Below are 20,000 nucleotides of genomic sequence, written 5' to 3'. Positions count from 1 at the left end.
CAGCTAAGTTATAACCCTAGTTGGAAAAGCAAGATACTATAAACCCAAAGTCTCCAATAGGGAAAAATAGACCACTGAGGAAAGGAAATAAGGAAATAAATAAATGATCTGAGAAATAACGAACAATTAAAATAAAGATATTTCAAAAACAGTAACATCAAAACAGATAATTCATAGATAAACGATAAAAAGACTTATGTCAGCCTGTTCAACATATCATTTGCTGCAAGTTGGAACTTTTGAAGTTCAATCTATGCAACTGCCCGATTAAGATGATCATCCCACAACTTGGTCACAGCTGGAATAAAACTTCGAGAATACTGTGTAATATTGAGGATATCAAAGGCTAAAGAATATATTTTTAATTGCTTTAAAGTAAATTCTAGAATATAATAAGACATAAACCAACTACGGTAATTGTAGAGGCTTCTCTTCCATACATTAATCGAGAAACATCTTTAACAAGAACAGGGGGGAAATTGTTTAAAAAAAAAGAGAGAGAGAGAGAGAGAGAGAGAGAAGAGAGAGAGAGAGAGAGAGAGAGAGAGAGAGAGAGAAAAAAAAAGAGAGAGAGAGAGAGAGAGAGAGAGAGAGAGAGAGAGGAGAGAGAGAGAGAGAGAGGAGGAGAGAGAGAGAGAGAGAGAGAGAGAGAAAGAGACATAGTGTCCTTTGGTTTATAGAATTTTGTGGGATTAACATTTATGAAAAACTTTACAATTAGAATAGAATCATCTGGTTTGTGGAAAGATTAATGTCATTTATCGAAAAACAAAAAATTGCAAAACTACAAGGAATTGATATCAATTTAATTATTCGGGTCTATCATTCTTACCCTTCACAATAAAAGAAAAAACGATGATGATGTCGGTTTATAGCGCCCTATATCTATAAAACAGCCCTTTAGCATAAGTAAATCCTATAGCTGACGTGAAGTTAGATCAAGAAACCGTTGTACCAACCGTGTGTCACACGACCGTACATAGTAACGACATTTCATTTTGTGTCTATATTATGCTTGTATCTTCGCTCTCCCCCTCGCACTAAAAAGAACCTGAATAAACATGTATCTTTTTCTCATCGTTAACTGTTAACCGGTGTGTTATCAATTGAACAAAGAAATTTCCTGTTGAATTGAGTTTTTGTATATAAAGGCGAGTGTCGGGTAATAAAGTTACTCAGTTGCTTTCATCCGGCCTTTGAGTCACAACCTTCTCTCGGCCCGTCACACCGTCGTACACTGGGAGTTGAAAATACCATATTTGGACATGGCTGCTTTGCTTCAATCAAAAAGAGATAGTATGGAAGATGAGGGGCCAAAGAGAGTCAATAAATATGAGTCAATAAGCAAGTCAATAAATGAATCAATAAATAGCGACTGAAATGACGTGTGTATGAAATATGAATATGATACAGATGAAGAGGTGGAAAGGACGGGGGGGGGGGGGGGTTCTTCCTTGGTATGAATCGTAGAGAGAATGATATTTACGATTCAATATTTATTATTCTATTTACAATTCAATATTTATTATTATATAGAATATCTACTGTTTGAATGAAATTAATTTGAGTAATCTTGCACCCTCTCTCTCTCTCTCTCTCTCTCTCTCTCTCTCTCTCTCTCTCTCTCTCTCTCTCTCTCTCTCTCTCTCTCTCTCTCTCTCTCTCTTTATTCCCCATAAAGCCTCGGCGAGTTCAAGTGAGATTCGTCCTGTAAATGTAAACATGGTCGAAGATCATGCAGTCATGTATGTTTAGTCATCTCTATTCACGAACAAACAGGTCTATCCATAAGGGTTTAAAGAGCGCTCATGAGTGGCAGAGGCAAGAGGCAGTGACAAAACCCCTAACTAGTAGTACAGTGCCTTAGAAACTGACCATACATATACATATGATCAGCGCCCAATCACCCTCTCCACCCAAGCTAGGACTGGGGAGAGCAGGGCATTGACTGCTGATGACTCAGCAAGTAGATCTATAGGCTCCTCCCCCCCCCCCTATCCTTTGCTCACAAGAATGGTGATGTGGTAGAAACCATAAGAAACCATCGAGTTTGAGCGGGACTCGAACCCCCAGTGCTTGGGTTGAATATACCTGAAAATTAGGTCCCCAGTGATTAGTTAACTGTGTTTGGTCGTAGCTATGATAGAGGAGAGGAAATGTCCAACAGCCTCATCCCAAATTGTCTCACAAGTCGATTACCTCGTCTACGAAGTTGGAAGGAGGTTATGTTTTTCGCCCATGTTTGTGTGTGTAGTTGTTTGTGAACAACTTCCTGACCATAATATTAATCGTAGAGTAATAAAACTTGCAGGGATTAACTTTTATGTAAAAAGCTGGAAATGATTAAATTTTGGAAGGTCAAGGTCACGGTCAAGCAAAATTGTCAATTCACGTAATCAGCCTGAGTTTGGACATCGTTGTCACAGAGACTTTAAACTTGTTTCATATTAAAGTGCATGAAAATCCACGCCAATTAATACATGTTAAGGGCAAGGGTTAAGGTCGAGAAATAAGCTACCGCGGCGGAGGTCTGCGCTTTACTGAGTGCCTCTAGTTGTTTTTATGCTGCTCTAAATAAGTAGCCTATATGTTAATTTTAAGTAGAATTAGTAGATATGAACTTCCTGATATTCAACATACAAACTTTTGCACATTAAGAAATTTGAGAGAGAGAGAGAGAGAGAGAGAGAGAGAGAGAGAGAGAGAGAGAGAGAGGAGAGAGAGAGAGAGAGAGAGGAGAGAGAGATTACAGTTGTGAACTGATAGAATTTTTTGGTATATTAAAATAAATCCTTCATGCTTAAAGACCATAAGGTTATCCAACTTACTTCTCGATAAGTTATTCAGCAAAAGTCAATAAATGAGCACACTTCGACAAAAACTCGATAAATAACCAACTTACTTCAATAAAACTCAATAAGTAACCAACTTCAAAATCAATGACCAACTTATTTCAAAACTCGATAAACAACATATTTCAGCAAAATTCAATCAACGACTTACTTATTTAAAAACTCAATCAGTTGTCTACTTATTTCAAAACTCAATAAACAACTTATTACAACAAAACTCAATGAATGACCTACTTATTTCAAAACTCAATATGCAACTTATTTCAGCAAATCACAATCAATGACCAATTTATTTCAACAAAACTCAATAAGTAACCAACTTATTTCAACAAAGGTCATTTAATGACCAAATTATTTCAACAAAAACTTAACCAATAAACAACCTATTTCAACCAAGTCAACCAATACCCTACTTTCATGAACGAAACTTAATAAATAACCAACTCAAAGTTGTGCATGTATTCACCTACGAGTGTTTTTTTTTTTTTTTTATCAATTTACTATTTTCTAATCTGGAGGTTGTTATTTCCCCGGCTTTGATGTCTCTATTACCCGAGAAATAAGATTTTTGTCAGAGGCGCTTCTGTTGTTGGCGTCACTTAGGGATCAAAAGGTGAAAACAGGTAACGCTAGAATATCACAAACTTATCTCCTCTATATAATAAAGAACAAGGGTCTGCTCTATATATACAGTATATATGTATATATATATATATATATATATATATATATATATATATATATATATATATATATATATATATATATATATAATGTGTGTGTGTTTGTGTGTGTGTGTGTGTGTGTGTTTTGTGTTGAACAGGCTTACATAGGTCTTTTTATAGTGTGTATATGAAATATCTTTTTTCATGGTGTTACTGTTTTTAAAATATATTATTTTCATGGTTCATTATTTCTCATATCGTTTATTTATTTCTTTATTTTTCTTTCCTCAATAGGCTATTTTTCCCTGTTAAAGCCCTTAGACTTACAGCATCTTGCTTTTCCAACTAGGGTTGTAGCTATGTTAGTAATATATATATATATATATATATATATAAATATAAATTATATATATATATATATATATATATATTTATATATATATATTTATATATATATATATATATATATATATAATATATATATATTTATATATATATATTTATATATATATATATGTATGTATGTATAATATTATGTGTGAAATCACAGGGGAACGTGATGCTCAAATGCCAAAGAACCACAGGGAAAATGAAAATAGGAAGTATAATATTAAGTCCTGACTAGTTTCATGTTACTTCTTCATTTCAATAAATCAGTCCTCTGAAGAAGTAACAAAATGTATATATATATATATATATATATATATATATATATATATATATATATATATATATATATATATATATATATATATATAATCATCTTTTATATATAAAAATTGATATGTGTAATGTAGTAGGAGATGATGACTGGAGAAGTATTGAATTAAAAGCTCAAGTTAAGAGAAGACTGTCGAAATCTAACCGAGGCCCTTTTTGCGTCAATAGGCGTAGGAGGAGATGACGATGATGATATATATCTGTGTGTGCGTTTATGTATAAACAAAACTCATCTCATTTCCATATAATTTCTGTATGAATCTCCAAGTTCATACTCAGCGTCCTCCAGACCGTTCCCAGCTTCTTTCAAAGCTATCCTTAGTGTATTATTATTATTATCATTATTATTATTATTATTTGCCGAGCTACAGCCCTAGTTGTAAAAATAGGTTGCTATAAGCCCAAGGGCCCTAACAGGGAAAATAGCTCAGTGAGGAAAGGAAATAAGTAAATAAACTAAAAGAGAATTTTAAGAACAATATCAACATTAAAATAAATCTTTCATATATAAACTATAAAAACTTCAAAATAACAAGAGGAAGAAAAACAATATAGAATAGCTTGCGTGAGTGTACCCTCAAGTAAGAGAACTGTACCCTAAGACAGTGGAAGACCATGGTGCACTGGCTATGGCACTACTCAAGACTAGAGAACAATGGCTTGATTTTGGTGTGTACTTCTAGAAAAGCTGGTTACCACAGCTTAAGAGTCTCTTCTACCCTTACAAAGTTGGAACTCGTCCTCATCAGCCCGTTTCTCTGTTTGACTTCATGTGGCAGTTTGACAAGTGAAGAAGCGGCAGTTATAAAACTTGTTTTACTTATTGAGTGAATCGGGAGATAGAGGATTCAAAATTTTTACAATATTTTCTTCGTCGTAAAACTGAGCTCTCTCTCTCTCTCTCTCTCTCTCTCTCTCCTCTCTCTCTCTCTCTCTCTCGGGATAATTCTTGGGCCAATAACTTTTATATACTTGCTCGCTATTCTTGGGACGATAACTTTTAATACTTGCTCGCTGTTATGTTTGTCGTAAATTGAGCGCTCTCTCTCTCTCTCTCTCTCTCTCTCTCTCTCTCTCTCTCTCTCTCTCTCTCTCTCTCGTGGGATAATTCTTGGGCCGATAACTTTTATATACTTGCTCGCTATTATGTTTGTCGTAAAATGAGCGCTCTCTCTCTCTCTCTCTCTCTCTCTCTCTCTCTCTCTCTCTCTCTCTCTCTCTCTCTCTCTCTCTCTCTCTCTCTCTCTCTCTCTCCTGGGATAATTCTTGGGCCGATGACTTTTATATACTTGCTCGCTATTATGTTTGTCGTAAAACTTATTATTGTTGTTGTTGTTATTATTATGATTATTATTATCATCGTTATTATTGTTATCTAAAAACAATATCTGTAGTGGATTTGTTAGTGAAATTTTAATTCATAAACCATTTATTATTATTATTATTATTATTATTATTATTAACTATTATTACTGTTGTTATTATAATTAGTATTACCTAAAACAAGTCTATAATTGGTTTGTTAGTGAAATTATAATTCATAATTCATTATTATTATTATTATTATTATTATTATTATTATTATTATTATTATTATTGTAATTGTTATTATTGTTGTTTTATTATTTATTACTATTATTATCATTTTTATCTAAAAAAAAAAAAAAGATATATAGTGGGTTTGTTATTGAAATTTTATTTCATAAACCATTATTATTATTATTTTTATTTTTGTTTTATTATTATTATTATTATTTTTATAATTATTATTATTATTATTGCCTAAAAACAAAATCTATAGTGGGTTTGTTAGTGATATTTTAATTCATAAACCATTATTATTATTGGTATTGTTGTTATCATCATTATTATTATTATTATTATTATTATTGTTGTTGTTTTTATTATTATTATTATTATTATTATTATTATTATTTTTATTATCCAAAAACAAAATCTATAGTGGTTTTTAGTCAAATTTTAATTCATAAACTATTATTATCATTATTATTATTACTATTATTATTATTATTATTATTATTATTATTATTATCATTAGTATTGTTATTATTATTATTATTATTATTATTATTATTATTATTGTTGTTGTTGTTGTTTTTATTATTATTATTATTATTATTTTTATTATCCAAAAACAAAATCTATAGTGGTTTTTAGTCAAATTTTATTTCATAAACTATTATTATCATTATTATTATTACTATTATTATTATTATTATTATTATTATTATTATCATTAGTATTATTATTATTATTATTATTGTTGTTGTTGTTTTATTATTATTATTGTTGTTGTTGTTGTTTTTATTATTATTATTATTATTATTATTATTATTATTTTTATTATCCAAAAACAAAATCTATAGTGGTTTTTAGTCAAATTTTAATTTATAAACTATTATTATCATTATTATTATTACTATTATTATTATTATCATTATTATTATTATCATTAGTATTGTTATTATTATTATTATTATTATTATTATTATTATTATTGTTGTTGTTGTTGTTTTATTATTATTATTGTTGTTGTTGTTGTTTTTATTATTATTATTATTATTATTATTATTATTATTATTATTATCCAAAAACAAAATCTATAGTGGTTTTTAGTCAAATTTTAATTCATTAACTATTATTATCATTATTATTATTACTATTATTATTATTATCATTATTATTATTATCATTAGTATTGTTATTATTATTATTATTATTATTATTATTATTATTATTGTTGTTTTATTATTATTATTGTTGTTGTTGTTGTTTTTATTATTATTATTATTATTATTATTTTTATTATCCAAAAACAAAATCTATAGTGGTTTTTAGTCAAATTTTAATTCATAAACTATTATTATCATTATTATTATTACTATTATTATTATTACCATTATCATTATTACTATTATTATTATTATTATTATTATTATTATTATTATTGTTATTGTTATTGCTGTTATTATTATTATTAGCTGAAAACAAAATCTATAGTGGCTTTGTTAGTGAAATTTTAATTCATATAGAATGATAAATCATTATTATTAATGATTATGATTATTATTATTATTATTATTACTATCATTATCATTATTATTATTGTTGTTGTTGTTGTTATTATTATTATCCAAAAACAAAATCTATAGTGGTTTTTAGTCAAATTTTAATTCATAAACCATTATCATCATTATTTTTATTATTATTATTATTATTATTATTATTATTATCATTAGTATTGTTATTATTATTATTATTATTATTGTTATTATTATTATTAGCTGAAAACAAAATCTATAGTGGTTTTTTTTAGTGAAATTTTAATTCATATAGAATGATAAATCATTATTATTATTGTTAATTATTATTATTATTATTATTATTATTATTATTATCATCATCATTATTATTATCATTATTATTATTATTATTATTATTATTATTATTATTTTGGTAGGAGACCCTCCTTCAGGCAGGTGGAATTGAAAATAATGGCTGCTTCGGCAGAATTTAATTTTAGGTCCAATTTTTCTATTCTTCGGACTATTTGTTTCTCAGGGTTGCTACATATAGCTAGTAAGTGGGCGAAGTTCATCAGGTAGAAGGATAAACAACAGGTTAAGTTTGGAGTAATTATTGCAGTAACAAATGATACTCGAAAATTACAGTAAGTCAAGTTAGGAGTTGCGACGCGTTTCGGAACGGCTGGTTCCTTCTTCAGGCGGGAAGTGAGGCTCTGGCTGAATCTGGGTCCTTATATATGCCGAGTCTGGTTCGTAGAGAAGGCTTCGAATTTTCTGATTGGTCGAGCGGAGGTCCCGAATTTTCTGATTGGTCGAGCGGAGGTTGTAGGTGCTGGTGGCAGGTACACGACGAGCTCTGGTATGATTCCTGGTGTGAGAGGTAGGAAGGGATCCTGGATCCTGATTGGTCAAGGCGCGCTCCGAGCCAGAAAAAGATTCAGGCAAGCTCCTCTCTCGCTCAGTGTACTGGGCTGAGAAGGGTATCTGAGCTCTCTGATTGGCCGAGGCGCGCACCGAGACGGGCTGGGACTCAGTCAACCCATTCCTACGCTCATCAGGCTGAAATTCCGGGCCATGTTCGCCGCCAAAGTTCACGTTAGGTCTGACGATTTCTTCGTTTGTAGAGGTGTCACGATCGGGGTTGTCTTGATTCTGGGGGTCTGATTCTTGATTACGTACGTTAGTACGTCGACATGATGGTAGCAGGAACATTTCTTGTGTGGTATTCAATGATGGTCTCTCACTTTGGATAAGCAGGGCTTCCAAAATTCGTAAACGCCTGCTGTCCGTGGCGCTACCGATAATTTCGGTGTTAGCAACGATGTCCGTCCTGCTAATCTGTGAGTTGTGTCGTTGTAAAGCATGATTTCTGATGGCCCCTTGCTGCACGTGGCACGAGATCCTTTTCGAGAGCTTCATAGTGGTCATTCCTATGTACTTGCCGGGGCATCCACGGACTGGGCATTGGTGGGAGTAGACCACATTAGTCTTCTTCAAAGGATCGTTCTGGGGGGGCGCTAGGTTATTCTTCATAATCAAGCTGCGTGTTTTCCTTGTCTGGTAGTAAATGATGAGCTTTACTTTCGTGTTCACGTCGGTGGATGAAACGTTATTTTTGATGATGTCCTTGATGGCCTTTTCGTCCCGTTGATATTCGGAGTGCATGAGGCCTTTGTAGTATAGTCTGATGTCCTTAGGTCCGTTGTTGGAGGTGTCGGACCTGGCTGTGGTGTCGTCGGATTCCTGGCTGTCATTGTCGGACCCTTCCACCGAAGGGGCCCCGTACCACTTATCTATGGCTGTCCTCACTTCTCGTTGAACTTGCTTGTTACTATAGCCGTTGTTGATGAGGACCTGTGCGGTCCTTTCCAGCTCCTTGTGGGTGTCAGTCCAAGTCGAGCAGTGGGACAGGGCCCTACGGACAAAGGCCTTGATGGTCGAGGCCTTGTAACGAGCAGGACACTCGCTATCTCCGTTAAGACACATGCCCAGGTTAGTGGGCTTAGTGTAGACGGTGGTCTGGAAACCTTCGTCGGTAGAAGAGATCAAGACGTCCAGGAACGGGAGGCGGTTGTCAATGCTATAATGCTATGTTCGAGGGTAAAGTGAAGGACACTGTTATCCTCGAAGGTTCTTCGTAAGTTTTCAATGGCGTTGATGGAAGTGGCCTTGATGAAGGTGTCGTCGATGTAGCGGAAGTAAACGGCAGGGCACTCGAGTTGGGAGAATACCCTCTCCTCTATCACGCCCATATAGAAGTTGGCAAAGAGCACGCCCAAGGGCGAGCCCATTGCCACGCCGTCCTTTTGCAAGTACGTATGTCCCCTATGGGTGGTGAAGGGGGCCTTTTTAGTACAAATAGCAAGGAGAGTTCGAAGGGCTTGTTCAGGGATATTCAGTTCGGGAGTCGTCTCGTCCCTATAGACCCTATCAGCGATGAGGTCAATAGTTTCGTCGACAGGTACGTTGGTAAACAAAGATTCGACGTCCATAGATGCTATGACCCCCTCGCCACGTACGTCCTTGATCCTCTCTAGGAATTCGGCAGAGGAGGCCACACATTGCTGGTCAGGGACATATGGCGTCAGGATTGTATTTAGTTTCTTAGCCAGCTGGTATGTGGGCGTGGGGCATTGACTGATGATCGGTCGAAGGGGGTTGCCTTGCTTGTGAGTTTTGACGTTGCCGTAAAGGTAGCCTGGTCCATAATCCCCCGAGATCATAGGCAGGTGCACGGCATTGGTGGCAGCATTGATAGCCTCGATAGTGCGGTTTGCTTCCCTTTTAATTTCTTCAAAGGGGTTGCAGGTGAGGCGCTCAAATTTGGTCTGGTCTGCGAGGATGGTGTCCAGTTTTTCGTGGTATTCGTGGGTGTTTATTAGTACAAAGGCGGCTGTCTTGTCGGCCCGACGAACGGTGACTTCAGCAACTTTCTTGAGTTCTTTTGCAGCAATTTTCATTTCTTTGGAAACAATACCACTGCTGTACTTGCCCCTATCAGTAAGGGCCTCGGCAAGTAGAAGCGGCTGAAGGGCGTCTGTCGTCTGAAGGGCACCACGTTCTTGTAAGTTAAGGATGGAATCTATCAATAATTCCATCTCCAGACGTTTGTCGGTAGGTCTCGGTCGGGAAATGAAGTGGCAGTTAAGGCCCATCTTAAGAATCTGCTCCTGGGCTAGTGTAGGGGCGTAGTTAGAAATGTTAATATATTCTTGGCGGACCTCTGGGATCCGCAGCTTCCCGCCGTTCAGGTTAACAAGTTTCTTTAGGATGGTCCTCCTCCTCTTCTTAAAGTCCCTCTCCTTAAGGACTTGTAGGGCGTAGATGTTGTTGGGGTAGCTCAGGCCACCACCAAGGTCTTCTTCAGGGTTGGGGCGTCCATCATCGTGGGCGTCATCATCATTTCTTTGTTTCCAAAGAAATGAAAATTGCTGCAAAAGAACTCAAGAAAGTTGCTGAAGTCACCGTTCGTCGGGCCGACAAGACAGCCGCCTTCGTACTAATAAACACCCACGAATACCACGAAAAACTGGACACCATCCTCGCAGACCAGACCAAATTTGAGCACCTCACCTGCAACCCCTTTGAAGAAATTAAAAGGGAAGCAAACCGCACTATCGAGGCTATCAATGCTGCCACCAATGCCGTGCACCTGCCTATGATCTCGGGGGATTATGGACCAGGCTACCTTTACGGCAACGTCAAAACTCACAAGCAAGGCAACCCCCTTCGACCGATCATCAGTCAATGTTCCACGCCCACATACCAGCTGGCTAAGAAACTAAATACAATCCTGACGCCATATGTCCCCGACCAACACTGTGTGGCCTCCTCTGCTGAATTCCTAGAGAGGATCAAGGACGTACGTGGCGAGGGGGTCATAGCATCTATGGACGTCGAATCTTTGTTTACCAACGTACCTGTCGACGAAACTATCGACCTCATCGCTGATAGGGTCTATAGGGACGAGACGACTCCCGAACTGAATATCCCTGAACAAGCCCTTCGAACTCTCCTTGCTATTTGTACTAAAAAGGCCCCCTTCACCACCCATAGGGGACATACATACTTGCAAAAGGACGGCGTGGCAATGGGCTCGCCCTTGGGCATGCTCTTTGCCAACTTCTATATGGGCGTGATAGAGGAGAGGGTATTCTCCCAACTCGAGTGCCCTGCCGTCTACTTCCGCTACATCGACGACACCTTCATCAAGGCCACTTCCATCAACGCCATTGAAAACTTACGAAGAACCTTCGAGGATAACAGTGTCCTTCACTTTACCCTCGAACATAGCATTATAGCATTGACAACCGCCTCCCGTTCCTGGACGTCTTGATCTCTTCTACCGACGAAGGTTTCCAGACCACCGTCTACACTAAGCCCACTAACCTGGGCATGTGTCTTAACGGAGATAGCGAGTGTCCTGCTCGTTACAAGGCCTCGACCATCAAGGCCTTTGTCCGTAGGGCCCTGTCCCACTGCTCGACTTGGACTGACACCCACAAGGAGCTGGAAAGGACCGCACAGGTCCTCATCAACAACGGCTATAGTAACAAGCAAGTTCAACGAGAAGTGAGGACAGCCATAGATAAGTGGTACGGGGCCCCTTCGGTGGAAGGGTCCGACAATGACAGCCAGGAATCCGACGACACCACAGCCAGGTCCGACACCTCCAACAACGGACCTAAGGACATCAGACTATACTACAAAGGCCTCATGCACTCCGAATATCAACGGGACGAAAAGGCCATCAAGGACATCATCAAAAATAACGTTTCATCCACCGACGTGAACACGAAAGTAAAGCTCATCATTTACTACCAGACAAGGAAAACACGCAGCTTGATTATGAAGAATAACCCAGCGCCCCCCCCCAGAACGATCCTTTGAAGAAGACTAATGTGGTCTACTCCTACCAATGCCCAGTCCGTGGATGCCCCGGCAAGTACATAGGAATGACCACTATGAAGCTCTCGAAAAGGATCTCGTGCCACGTGCAGCAAGGGGCCATCAGAAATCATGCTTTACAACGACACAACTCACAGATTAGCAGGACGGACATCGTTGCTAACACCGAAATTATCGGTAGCGCCACGGACAGCAGGCGTTTACGAATTTTGGAAGCCCTGCTTATCCAAAGTGAGAGACCATCATTGAATACCACACAAGAAATGTTCCTGCTACCATCATGTCGACGTACTAAGGTACGTAATCAAGAATCAGACCCCCAGAATCAAGACAACCCCGATCGTGACACCTCTACAAACGAAGAAATCGTCAGACCTAACGTGAACTTTGGCGGCGAACATGGCCCGGAATTTCAGCCTGATGAGCGTAGGAATGGGTTGACTGAGTCCCAGCCCGTCTCGGTGCGCGCCTCGGCCAATCAGATAGCTCAGATAACCTTCTCAGCCCAGTACACTGAGCGAGAGAGGAGCTTGCCTGAATCTTTTTCTGGCTCGGAGCGCGCCTTGACCAATCAGGATCCAGGATCCCTTCCTACCTCTCACACCAGGAATCATACCAGAGCTCGTCGTGCACCTGCCACCAGCACCTACAACCTCCGCTCGACCAATCAGAAAATTCGGGACCTCCGCTCGACCAATCAGAAAATTCGAGGCCTTCTCTACGAACCAGACTCGGCATATATAAGGACCCAGATTCAGCCAGAGCCTCACTTCCCGCCTGAAGAAGGAACCAGCCGTTCCGAAACGCGTCGCAACTCCTAACTTGACTTACTGTAATTTTCGAGTATCATTTGTTACTGCAATAATTACTCCAAACTTAACCTGTTGTTTATCCTTCTACCTGATGAACTTCGCCCACTTACTAGCTATATGTAGCAACCCTGAGAAACAAATAGTCCGAAGAATAGAAAAATTGGACCTAAAATTAAATTCTGCCGAAGCAGCTATTATTATTATTATTATTATTATTATTATTATTATTATTATTATTGTTGTTGTTATTATTATTAATCCTGCTCTGATTGAATTATCTGTTCAAGACAGTATTGCATCAATTGTGAAGACTTCGTAGAACACATCAAGGCATATTTTAAATTCACCCTCCCATTCCATAATGAAAAAAAATATCCTGTGTCGTATCATTTCATAAACCTTTGTAAATCGTCCTTCCACAATTGAAATCCATCCACAGAAGAATAAGAGGTTAATCCTCTTTGCCCAACGTGATCTTCATTCTTAATACATCCCTTCACAATGAAAATTTCAGATACGAGTTTATCAGGTTTCAGCATTTCGGATCAAGAGGCTTAAATGATGCCTGAAATCCATTTATTAAAGTATTATTTATATTTTTAATATTTTTTTTTATATTTCAGTGCAATGTTAAAGCATCCTTTGTATATTCTTGTGTGCTTGTTGTTCTTATATTGTTTCTTGTTGCTCTGTTGAAAGAACAGCAATTCTAATCTGAAATTCTACGTAAAAATATACTGTTATCTGCCGTATTTCAGTAAAATACAGGCGACCGTAATTTTAACCTACTTTGTTATTATCTTTCACGGGTTGGTAATCGTAATATCATTCTTTTACATCAATATATCCGTTTTGAAAACGGTAATTGCATGGCAACATTTATTCACATTTTTGTACCGTTTTTTACTGCAAATTTTTAAGTGTACCATTGATCTAAAACAAAATTTATATATCATAAAAAAGCCATAATACTTCTTTTCTTCTGTTCTTCCGTAGGCTTTGAATAACCCAGGTCTTCCCTCGCCTTCTGGCGCCGGGATCATATTCAAGTTGGTAAGTACTAATTGCAGTTATGTTTAATTTATATTTTTTTTCAAACGCCGCTTACTTGTATTGTGGATGGTTAATCGATACTTAATGTGCTTGAAACCTTCGGTTTTTGCTTTTGATTGAAGCATTATGTGTGTATATATATGTGTATATATATATATATATATATATATATATATATATATATATATATATATATATATATATTTATATATATATGTATATATATATATATATATATGTATATATATATATATATATATATATATATATATATATATATGTATATATATATATATGCATATATATATATATATATATATATATATATATATATATATATATATATATATATATATATATATATAATGTATGTAGTTCAGTATATGTATTTATAAAGGAGATTTTTACCATCATTTAGTAAAAATAAATTACCGTATACAGTAAGAATAATCAATTTTTCCATTTATAAGACCCCTTTTTAGAATAGAATAAAGTTATAGACTCTCATTGAAGGGCAATTTTATTTAGTTATCTTTTCGGTAAATAATTATTACAAATTTTTTTTCCCTTCCACTCACGAAGACATTCTTTTAATCCCCAAGACTTTTAAATTCCTTGCTTCAGACGTCGTCCACAGACGTGAGTCTCCTCCTCTCGCGCTGATAAGCATCAAGTTTGCTCCACCTCTCGTCGTTAATGGCTCGACTTGTTTTCTGAGAGGGTAATTGCAACCCGTAATCTCTCTTTATCGCCGTATACGAGCACGCATTGAGCAGGTCGAGCAGTAAAGAATTATAGCAGCTCTCTCTCTCTCTCTCTCTCTCTCTCTCTCTCTCTCTCTCTCTCTCTCTCTCTCTCTCTCTCTCTCTCTCTCCTTACATACACCTGATAAATACTCACAATGTGTTTATATCTATACTCAACACTTAATGTTCTCTCTCTCTCTCTCTCTCTCTCTCTCTCTCTCCTCTCTCTCTCTCTCTCTCTCTCTCTCTCTCTCTCTCTCCTTACATACACCTGATAAATAATCACAATATGTTTTTATCTTTACTCAACACTTAATGTTCTCTCTCTCTCTCTCTCTCTCTCTCTCTCTCTCTCTCTCTCTCTCTCTCTCTCTCCTGATAAATAATCACATTTTGTTTATATCTATACTCAACACCGTTAATGTTATCTCTCTCTCTCTCTCTCTCTCTCTCTCTCTCTCTCTCTCTCTCTCTCTCTCTCTCTCTCTCTCTCTCTCTCTCTCTCTATTCCAATCATGGATAAATATTTTTTTTATTTCAATACACAATATGTTAATGTATTTATATTTAATTTTAATAACCGAATCTTTAACCCTATTTTTATCTTTTAAGAGTTATTTTTGTGACTTTAATTGCTAAGCAACATTATTTTTACTCTTCTTTCTTTGATTATGAAACATTGGAATTGTAATCTTACTCTTCTATTTCATGCTCTTCGTAACATTTCTTCTTTCAATAAGGCGACGCCAATGACCCTGTTAATTGTAACGCCAGGTAACATGCAATCGATAAATCATGCCTCAGTGGTTGTCTTCTACCGTTTCTCCTACTTCCTTTTACGTATCTTTATCTTGTTTTCTTCTTCTTCTTCGCTGCGTCAATGACCTTAGATGTCAGGATGCCTGAAAACTTTAAATCAATCAACCAATCTTCTTCTTCTTCTTCTTCTTCTTCTTATTGCTGCAAAAAGATATATGGTTGTGTTAAGTGGCTACTTTCCCCTTGATAAGGGTAGAACAGAGACTTTAGCAATGGTAAGCGCCTTTTCTAGGAGAAGGACACTCCGAAATCAAACCATTGTTCTCTAGTCTAGGTGAGTTCCGTAGCCTCTGTATCATGGTCTTCCACTGTTGTTCAGTGGCTATTTACCCATTGATTAGGATAGAAGAAACTTTTTAGCTATGGTAAGCAGCTCTTCTAAATAAAGAACACTCCAAAATCAAACCATTGTTCTTTGCATCTTGGTCTTCCACTGTTGTTCAATGGCTATTTACCTCTTGGTAAGGGTAAAATAGACTCTTTAGCTATGGTAAGCAGCTCTTCTAGAAGGACACTTCGAAATTAAACCATTGTTCTCTAGTCTTGAATAGTGTCATAGCCTCTGTACCATAGCCTTCCACTGTCTTGGGTTAGAGTTTTCTTATTTGAGGGTACACTCGGGCACACTTTCCTATGTTTTCATATCTTATATCCTCCTCTTTTGAAAAGCTTGAGCTTATTGCATCCTGTTTTTCCTACAAAGGTTCTAGAAACTTAGCAAATAGTAATAATAATAATAATAATAATAATAATAATAATAATAATAATAATAATAATAAAGAAATAATTGAGATTCTATCTTTCTAATTAATAAATCTTCAATCTAATTCTTAATAACCTCACCGTTTAGTATAACAAAAATCATCAAGAGAGTGTAAAAGAAGATGGAAGGTATTAAATCCCTTCTCGAATCCGTTAGATAGATCTCTCTCGATCCTCTCTCAGGGCATTAGTTCTTTCTTTTGTCGCCAGGTGTCAGGTGTTCGTGTTCAGTGAAGACCGCCGAAGATAAAGGTGGTCTCGAAAGGCTTGGAGGAGAAAGAGAGTTTTTTTTTTTTCATTTGACGTGAATGTGTGTAAATTTTCACTCAAACACACACACACACACACACACATATATATTTATATATATATATATATATATATATATATATATATATATATACATATATATATATATATATATTTATATATATATAGCCTATATATATATATATATATATATATATATATATATATATGTGTGTGTGTGTGTATATATATTCTTTTTATTTTTTATCTTACGCCCTTTCCCTTTGAAAGGGTTGATGCTCTCTGCAATTCAGTTGGATAAAGTTTGTAACACAAACATATACAGTGTGTGTATATATATATATATATATATATATATATATATATATATATATATATATATATATATATATATATATATATATATATATAGTGAGTGTATTAAAGAGGGAGAAATATATCATCTTAAAATCTTTTATGAATTCATTCTTTTTTACTAGTTTTATTTTTGCGGTTACCCGTGCCAGGAAGAATGGTCCAAAATGTATTCATTTATGTGTATAACACATTATTTGCCGGAGCTATTCCATACACTAGCGGGCGAACTTGCTTTCGAATCAGGGTTGATAAATCAACATTTTTAAAAGGAACTTTTGAGGCAATTGTGATTGATGACTGAATTTGTGAACTACGTACCTGGTAATTAGTCAACTGGGGTATTACTGTCAGGTTGGGGAGGAGTTGACACACACATACATATATGTATATGTATATATAATATATTTATAATGTAAATATATATATGTATACATATATATGAATATATATATATGTGTTTATATATAAATATATATGTGTATATATAGATAAATATATATGTATATATAGATATATATATATATATATATATATATATATATATATATATATAGATATATATATATATATATATTTATATATATGTATATTTATATATTTATATATATATACTGTAATGTGTGTATGTATTTACATGTATGTGTATATATATATATATATATATATATATATATATATATATATATATATATATATATATATATATATATACACACACACACATATATATATATATATATATATATATATATATATATATATATATATATATATATATATACACACACACACACATATATATATATATATATATATATATATATATATATATATATATACACACACACACACATATATATATATATATATATATATATATATATATATATATATATATATATATCAACAGCCATTGCTCGTCCACTGCAGGACAAAGTCCTCAGACGCTTGGGTGTTTTGTACATGTATATGTACATAGATAGATGACTTTAAGTTTTCTTTATCCCATCCCTTAAATCTACTACTAACATCTTACTCGTGCTGATTCACATTTTATGCAGATTTCTTGAGTTCTTCTCACTGCTAATATGAATATTGAATGTGTCAGCATGATTTCATTTCTGTGATAGAAATTCTTTTATATTCTCCCTGTCGTGTGACTGTAGTGCTTTGAATTTTTATTTAAATGAGTTGTGTGTTATATATTCATTTTTATATGTGTGTGTTAGAGAGAGAGAGAGAGAGAGAGAGAGAGAGAGAGAGAGAGAGAGAGAGAGAGAGAGAGAGAGAGAGAGAGAGAGATACCACTGCCCTTTGTATTTGATCCTAGCTGATCAAAAGATAATTTGGTTACTGACTTCCTTAGTAAAACGTAATACAGTTTTGGTGGCATATTCCCTGCCTGGTGATCTGCCGGACTTGGGTTCGAGTTCCGCTCAAGCTGTATAGTTTCTTGTAGTGTCTGCAACCTCGCCATCCCTGTGAAACAAGGATGGGTGGTTTAAGGGAGCCTATAGGCAATGAGACGGCCTTGGTGTAAGTCTAGCTGCCAAGTCATCAGCAGCCATTGCCTGGCCCTCCCTTGTCCTACCTTGGTTGGAGAGGGTTTAGGAGTTAATCATATGTATATATGGTCAGTCTCTATGGCATTCTCACTGTCCCTTCTCTCTGCCATTCATGAGCGATGTAATTGTTCAGTGTCTATTTTCCTCTTGGTAAGAGTAGAAGAGACTCTTTAGCTATGGTAAGCAGCTCTTCTAGAAGAAGGACACTCCAAAATCAAACCATTGTTCTCTAGTCTGTGTTGTGCCATAGCCTTTGTACCATGGTCTTTCACTCTCTTGGGTTAGAGTTCTGTTGCTTGAGGGTACACACGGGCACATTATTCTATATTATTTCTCTTCCTCTTGTTTTAAAGTTTTTATAGTTTCTATAGGAGATGTTTATTTTAATGTTACTCTTCTTAAAATATTTTATTTTTCCTTGTTTTCTTTCCTCACTGTGCTATTTTCCCTGTTGGAGCCCCTGGGATTTTAGCGTTCTGCTTTTCCAACTAGGGTTGTAGCTTAGCAATTAACAATATTAATGATAATAATAATATTATTATTATTATTATTATTATTATTATTATTATTATTATTATTATCATAAACCCTTTTCTCCTTCAAGTCGAGCTTCTCCTAATACTGTCAATCAATACGTTACACACTGGAACAACCTCCCACAGGATATCAAATCACTCACCTCTATTATGTTTAAAGGCAACATTAAATCATTGTTATTGCAAATTTATAATCCATAGTCATACATGTCTATATTACTTTTACTATTACCATTTTTTTCTACTATTTTTATTTGGTACTATAATTATTGTATATGTATATGTTCTTATTTTTGCACATGTATGTGCGTGAGTATGTTTGTATGAATGTTTATATTTATTTCTTTATGTATTTGTGTATGTATGCTAGGCTGTATGTATGTGTGTATTTCTTTATGTATTTGTGTATGTATGCTAGGCTGTATGTATGTGTGTATGTGTACATATTGTATGCAGGTATATGTTTATGTATGTACATATGTAAGTCCGTATGTACATGTATTTGTATTTTTGTGTGTGTCTTCAACTAGGCCATAACACTTCCCTGTCCTTATTTTTTTATGTTAATTAAAGCTGCTCTATATAAAAGCTTCATGCTTAATGGACTTGGGCTGTATTAACAATATTTATAAAACATTTTATTGGTACAATGTCCAATAAAAATATCAATATCAATATCGATATCAAAATCGTGTCTTGAGTTAAGATGCGTAACATCCATTTGCTTTACTCTATAACAAGATAAATTGTGGTTCTATGTACATCCTAAGAAGGCTATAAGGGGGAGTCCTTACCACTGGCAGGATCATTTGGACATTGTTTCCTTCCTACAAGAAGAAATAAAAAAAGGATCTTGGGAACGAGGGAATTGTCTTGTTAGGTTCTGGT

The 20,000-nt window shown here is 35.1% G+C and overlaps 1 protein-coding gene across 2 annotated transcripts in view; it reads left to right on the top strand.

Annotated features, from left to right (window-relative positions):
- Positions 1–20,000, top strand: part of LOC137638720 (hematopoietic prostaglandin D synthase-like) — a 433,150-nt gene that overhangs the window by 306,480 nt on the left and 106,670 nt on the right. For both annotated transcript variants that reach the window (XM_068371046.1, XM_068371045.1), the window contains exon 2: positions 14,001–14,057. The gene's annotated coding sequence lies outside the window, so the exon portion shown is untranslated. The remainder of the gene's footprint in view (positions 1–14,000; positions 14,058–20,000) is intronic.

This window comes from Palaemon carinicauda, chromosome 3, assembly GCF_036898095.1.
Source record: "Palaemon carinicauda isolate YSFRI2023 chromosome 3, ASM3689809v2, whole genome shotgun sequence".
NCBI lineage: Eukaryota > Metazoa > Arthropoda > Malacostraca > Decapoda > Palaemonidae > Palaemon > Palaemon carinicauda.
This window is presented reverse-complemented; position numbering and strand designations above follow the sequence as displayed.